Genomic DNA, 7,146 nt, shown 5'->3' on the forward strand with positions numbered 1-7,146 from the left:
TCCCCCCCGTCACCCTCATATCCCCCCCCCGTCACCTTCATATCCCCCCCCCCGTCACCCTCATATTCCCCCCGTCACCCTCATATCCCCCCCCCGTCACCCTCATATTCCCCCCGTCACCCTCATATTCCCCCCGTCACCCTCATATTCCCCCATCACCCTCATGTCACCCTCATATTCCCCCATCACCCTCACCCCCCTGTCACCCTCATATCCCCCTGTCACCCTCATATTCCCCCGTCACCCTCATATTCCCCCGTCACCCTCATATTCCCCCTGTCACCCTCATATTCCCCCGTCACCCTCATATTCCCCCATCACCCTCATATTCCCCCATCACCCTCATATCCCCCCCGTCACCCTCATATCCCCGTTACTCTCTCCCCCCGTCGCCCTCATATCCCCCCGTCACCTTCATAACCCCCCATCACCCTCATATTTCCCCGTCACGTTTATACCCCCCGTCACCCTCATATCCCCCCGTTACTCTCTTGCGCCGTCACCCTCATATCCCCCCCGTCACGTTTATACACTCCGTCACCCTCATATCCCCTGTTACTCTCTTCCCCCGTCACCCTCATATCCCCCCGTCACGTTTATACACCCCGTCACCCTCATATCCCCCGATACTCTCTTCCCCCGTCACCCTCATATCCCCGTTACTCTCTTCCCCCGTCACCCCCATATCCCCCCCATCAACCTCATATCCCCCGTTACTCTCTTCCCCGTTACTCTCTTCCCCCGTCACCCTCATATCCTCTCGTCACCCTCCTATCCCCCCTTCACCTTTATATGTTACACGCACGCCGTTAGGTTCAGATAGGGCGAGATGGGTTTCATGAATTCTTTGGAATCCTGGGGGAACCGTTACTCAGGGTGACCATAGGCTGCAGCTTCTCTCAGGCACACGATAGATTCAATTGCTGACCAGACACATCTGACAAGAGTCTTTTTCAACAGTTTAACAGTGGGATTTAATCTGAAGCACGGCCAGTGCAATTCAGGGATATTACAGCAACAATCTTCATTACAGTACAGTCTGAGTTTCTTGAGCAACCGGCTCCAGTAACAATACAGTAGTTTCTTCACAAGGCACAGTATTATAGTCTCTTCAGTAGCATAATTCAGCATAGATTGGATCTCATAGCAGCACACTTCTATGCATAGACAACCACAGGCTTTTCCTTCACAAGGACACAATAGTACACAGCATTCTTTATCCTGCATGGAGATGGAGGGGGGAGGGTTTGATGAGGGAGATGATCCCTGTGACACAATTCCTTCCAGTCCTTATCTTCCTGCCCCATAAACTCCCTGAACTAACAGTATTATCTGACCTGTGTTTAGTTTCTCTCCTGATCTGAATCCTGTTCAGTTGCCTTCCATCATATCAAGATAACACACCACCTTTCTCGTCTGCTTCAGCAAGACTACAATAACAAGTTCCCCACAAACCACCCTGGAGCTCTGCTATAACACTCCCCGTCTCCTGTGACTGTGTTAACCCCTCTAGTTGCTGGATGCTTCTGAAGCACAACACTTCCTGTCTCCTGTGCTTGTGTTATTTGTAATAGTTGCTGGATGCTTTTGAAGCAACAGCACTACATCTGCATGTCACATATACCCCCCGTCACCTTTATACCCCCCTCGTCACCCTCATACCCCTCGTCACCCTCATCCCTTGTCACCCTCATATCCCTCGTCACCCTAATATCCCCTGTCACCCTCATATCCCCCGTCACCCTAATATCCCCTGTCACCCTCATATCCCCCGTCACCCTCATACCCTTCATCACCCTCATATACCCCGTCACTTTCTTCCCCCGTCACCTTTATATGTTACACGCACGCCGCTAGGTTCAGATAGGGGCGAGACGGGTTTCATGAATTCTTTGGAGTCCTGGGGGAACCCTTACTCAGGACGACCTTGTCACCCTCATACCCCTCGTCACCCTCATACCCCTCGTCACCTTTATACCCCTCGTCACCTTTATACCCCCGCCACCCTCATACCTCCCGTCACCCTCATACCCCTCGTCACCTTTATACGGCTCGTCACCTTTATACCCCCGTCACCCTCATACCTCCCGTCACCCTCATACCCCTCGTCACCCTCATGTCCCCGTCACCTTCATGTCCCCGTCACCTTTATACCCCTCGTCACCCTCATGTCCCCCGTCACCCTCATGTCCCCCGTCACCCTCATGTCCCCCGTCACCCTCATGTCTTCCGTCACCCTCATGTCCCTTGTCACCCTCATGTCCCTTGTCATCCTCATGTCCCCCGTCACCCTCATGCCCCTTGTCACCCTCATGCCCCTTGTCACCCTCATGCCCCTTGTCACCCTCATACCCCTTGTCACCCTCATATCCCCCGTCACCCTCATACCTCCCGTCACCCTCATATCCCTCATACCTCCCGTCACCCTCATACCCCTTATCACCCTCATTCACCTTGTCACCCTCATCCCCGTCACCCTCATCCCCATCACCCTCATACCTCACGTCACCTTCATACCCCCCATGACCCTCATATCCCCCGTCACCCTCATGTCACCCTCATACCCCTTGTCACCCTCATACCCCTCGTCACCCTCATACCCCTCGTCACCCTCATACCCCTCGTCACCCTCATATTCCCCGTCACCCTCTTCCCCCGTCACCTTTATATGTTACTCTTACGCCGCTAGGTTCAGGGTAGGGCGAGACGGGTTTCATGAATTCTTTGGAATCCTGGGGGAACCCTTACTCAGGTCGACCTTGTCACCCTCATCCCCCTCGTCACCCTCATCCCCCTCGTCACCCTCAGATCCCCCGTCACCCTCATACCTCTCGTCAACCTCATATTCCCTGTTACACTCTTCCCCCGTCACCTTTATGTGTTACTCACACGCCGCTAGGTTCAGGGTAGGGCGAGACGGGTTTCATGAATTCTTTGGAATCCTGGGGGAACCCTTACTCAGGTCGACCTTGTCACCCTCATCCCCCTCGTCACCCTCATCCCCCTCGTCACCCTCAGATCCCCCGGTCTCATACCTCTCGTCAACCTCATATTCCCTGTTACACTCTTCCCCCGTCACCTTTATGTGTTACTCACACGCCGCTAGGTTCAGGGTAGGGCGAGACGGGTTTCATGAATTCTTTGGAATCCTTGGGGAACCGTTACTCAGGACGACCTCATCACCCTCATACCCCTCGTCACCTTTATACCCCCTCATACCCCCTCATACCCCTCTTCACCCTCATACCTCCCGTCACCCTCATACCTCCCGTCACCCTCATGTCCCCCGTCACCCTCATGTCCCCCGTCACCCTCATGTCCCCCGTCACCCTCATGCCCCTTGTCACCCTCATGCCCCTTGTCACCCTCATGCCCCTTGTCACCCTCATGCCCCTTGTCACCCTCATATCCCCCGTCACCCTCATACCTCCCGTCACCCTCATATCCCTCATACCTCCCGTCACCCTCATACCCCTTATCACCCTCATTCACCTTGTCACCCTCATCCCCGTCACCCTCATCCCCATCACCCTCATACCTCACGTCACCTTCATACCCCCCATGACCCTCATATCCCCCGTCACCCTCCCGTCACCCTCATACCTCCCGTCACCCTCATACCCCTTGTCACCCTCATACCCCTTGTCACCCTCATACCCCTCGTCACCCTCATACCCCTCGTCACCCTCATATTCCCCGTCACCCTCTTCCCCCGTCACCTTTATATGTTACTCTTACGCCGCTAGGTTCAGGGTAGGGCGAGACGGGTTTCATGAATTCTTTGGAATCCTGGGGGAACCCTTACTCAGGTCGACCTTGTCACCCTCATCCCCCTCGTCACCCTCATCCCCCTCGTCACCCTCAGATCCCCCGTCACCCTCATACCTCTCGTCAACCTCATATTCCCTGTTACACTCTTCCCCCGTCACCTTTATGTGTTACTCACACGCCGCTAGGTTCAGGGTAGGGCGAGACGGGTTTCATGAATTCTTTGGAATCCTGGGGGAACCCTTACTCAGGTCGACCTTGTCACCCTCATCCCCCTCGTCACCCTCATCCCCCTCGTCACCCTCAGATCCCCCGTCACCCTCATACCTCTCGTCAACCTCATATTCCCTGTTACACTCTTCCCCCGTCACCTTTATGTGTTACTCACACGCCGCTAGGTTCAGGGTAGGGCGAGACGGGTTTCATGAATTCTTTGGAATCCTTGGGGAACCGTTACTCAGGACGACCTCATCACCCTCATACCCCTCGTCACCTTTATACCCCCTCATACCCCTCTTCACCCTCATACCTCCCGTCACCCTCATACCTCCCGTCACCCTCATATCCCCGCCACCCTCATATCCCCTGTCCCCCTCATATCCCCGTCCCCCTAGTATCCCCCTTCCCTCTTATGACCCCCGTTCCCCTCATGTCCCCCGTCACCCTCATACCTCCCGTCACCCTCATACCTCTCATCACCCTCATACCCCCCGTCACCCTCATACCCCCCGTCACCCTCATACCCTTCATCACCCTCATATCCCCCGTCACTTTCTTCCCCCGTCACCTTTATATGTTACACGCACGCCGCTAGGTTCAGATAGGGGCGAGACGGGTTTCATGAATTCTTTGGAGTCCTGGGGGAACCCTTACTCAGGACGACCTTGTCACCCTCATACCCCTCGTCACCCTCATACCCCTCGTCACCTTTATACCCCTCGTCACCTTTATACCCCTCGTCACCTTTATACCCCCGCCACCCTCATACCTCCCGTCACCCTCATACCCCTCGTCACCTTTATACGGCTCGTCACCTTTATACCCCTCGTCACCCTCATACCCCCCGTCACCCTCATACCCCCCGTCACCCTCATGTCCCCGTCACCCTCATGTTCCCCGTCACCCTCATGTTCCCCGTCACCCTCATGTCCCCCGTCACCCTCATGTCCCTCGTCACCCTCATGTCTCCCGTCATCCTCATACCTCCCGTCACCCTCATGTCCCCGTCACCCTCATGTCCCCGTCACCCTCATATCCCCCGTCACCCTCATGCCCCTTGTCACCCTCATTCACCTTGTCACCCTCATCCCCGTCACCCTCATCCCCATCACCCTCATATCCCCCGTCACCCTCATGTCACCCTCATACCTCCCGTCACCCTCATATCCCTCATACCCCTTGTCACCCTCATACCCCTTGTCACCCTCATACCCCTCGTCACCCTCATACCTCCCGTCACCCTCATACCCCTCGTCACCCTCATATTCCCCGTCACCCTCTTCCCCCGTCACCTTTATATGTTACTCTTACGCCGCTAGGTTCAGGGTAGGGCGAGACGGGTTTCATGAATTCTTTGGAATCCTGGGGGAACCCTTACTCAGGTCGACCTTGTCACCCTCATCCCCCTCTTCCCCCTCGTCACCCTCAGATCCCCCGTCACCCTCATGCCTCTCGTCAACCTCATATTCCCTGTTACACTCTTCCCCCGTCACCTTTATGTGTTACTCACACGCCGCTAGGTTCAGGGTAGGGCGAGACGGGTTTCATGAATTCTTTGGAATCCTGGGGGAACCTTTACTCAGGTCAACCTTGTCACCCTCATCCCCCTCGTCACCCTCATCCCCCTCGTCACCCTCAGATCCCCCGTCACCCTCATACCTCTCGTCAACCTCATATTCCCTGTTACACTCTTCCCCCGTCACCTTTATGTGTTACTCACACGCCGCTAGGTTCAGGGTAGGGCGAGATGGGTTTCATGAATTCTTTGGAATCCTTGGGGAACCGTTACTCAGGACGACCTCATCACCCTCATACCCCTCGTCACCTTTATACCCCCTCATACCCCTCTTCACCCTCATACCTCCCGTCACCCTCATATCCCCGCCACCCTCATATCCCCTGTCCCCCTCATATCCCCGTCCCCCTAGTATCCCCCTTCCCTCTTATGTCCCCCGTTCCCCTCATGTCCCCTGTCACCCTCATACCTCCCGTCACCCTCATACCCCCGCCACCCTCATACCCCCCGCCACCCTCATACCTCCAGTCACCCTCAAACCTCCCGTCACTCTCATACCCCCCGTCAAACCTCATCCCCCTCGTCACCCTCGTCCCTCTCAAATCCCCCATCTCCCTCATATCCCCCTCATACCCCCCATAGCCCTCGTCCCCCTCATACCCCTCGTCCCCCTCATACCCCTCGTCACCCTCATATTCCCTGTCACCCTCTTTCCCCGTCACCTTTATATGTTACACGCATGCCGCTAGGTTCAGATAGGGCGAGCCGGGTTTCATGAATTCTTTGGAATCCTGGGGTAACCGTTACTCAGGGCGACCTTGTCACCCTCATACCTCCCGTCACCCTCATACCCCTCGTCACCTTTATACCCTCCCGTCACCCTCATACCTCCCATCACCTTCATACCTCCCGTCACCCTCATACCTCTCGTCACCCTCATACCTCTCGTCACCCTCATATCCCCCGTCACCCTCATATCCCCCGTCACCCTCATATCCCCGTCACCCTCATATCCCCGTCACCCTCACATCCCCCGTCACCCTCACATCCCTCGTCACCCTCACATCCCTCGTCACCCTCACATCCCTCGTCACCCTCACATCCCTCGTCACCCGCACATCCCTCGTCACCCTCACATCCCTCGTCACCCTCATACCCCCCGCCACCCTCATACCCCCCGCCACCCTCATACCTCCAGTCACCCTCAAACCTCCCGTCACTCTCATACCCCCCGTCACCCTCATCCCCCTCGTCACCCTCGTCCCTCTCAAATCTCCCATCTCCCTCATAGCCCCCTCATACCCCCCATACCCCTCGTCCCCCTCATACCCCTCGTCCCCCTCATACCTCCCGTCACCCTCATACCCCTCGTCACCCTCATATTCCCTGTCACCCTCTTCCCCCGTCACCTTTATATGTTACACGCACGCCGCTAGGTTCAGATAGGGCGAGCCGGGTTTCATGAATTCTTTGGAATCCTGGGGTAACCGTTACTCAGGGCGACCTTGTCACCCTCATACCTCCCGTCACCCTCATACCCCTCGTCACCTTTATACCCTCCTGTCACCCTCATACCTCCCATCACCTTCATACCTCCCATCACCCTCATACCTCTCGTCACCCTCATACCTCCCGTCACCCTC

Source organism: Phyllobates terribilis, unplaced genomic scaffold (genome assembly GCF_046119375.1).
Source record: "Phyllobates terribilis strain yellow unplaced genomic scaffold, ASM4611937v1 Scaffold_8170__1_contigs__length_32287, whole genome shotgun sequence".
Lineage (NCBI taxonomy): Eukaryota > Metazoa > Chordata > Amphibia > Anura > Dendrobatidae > Phyllobates > Phyllobates terribilis.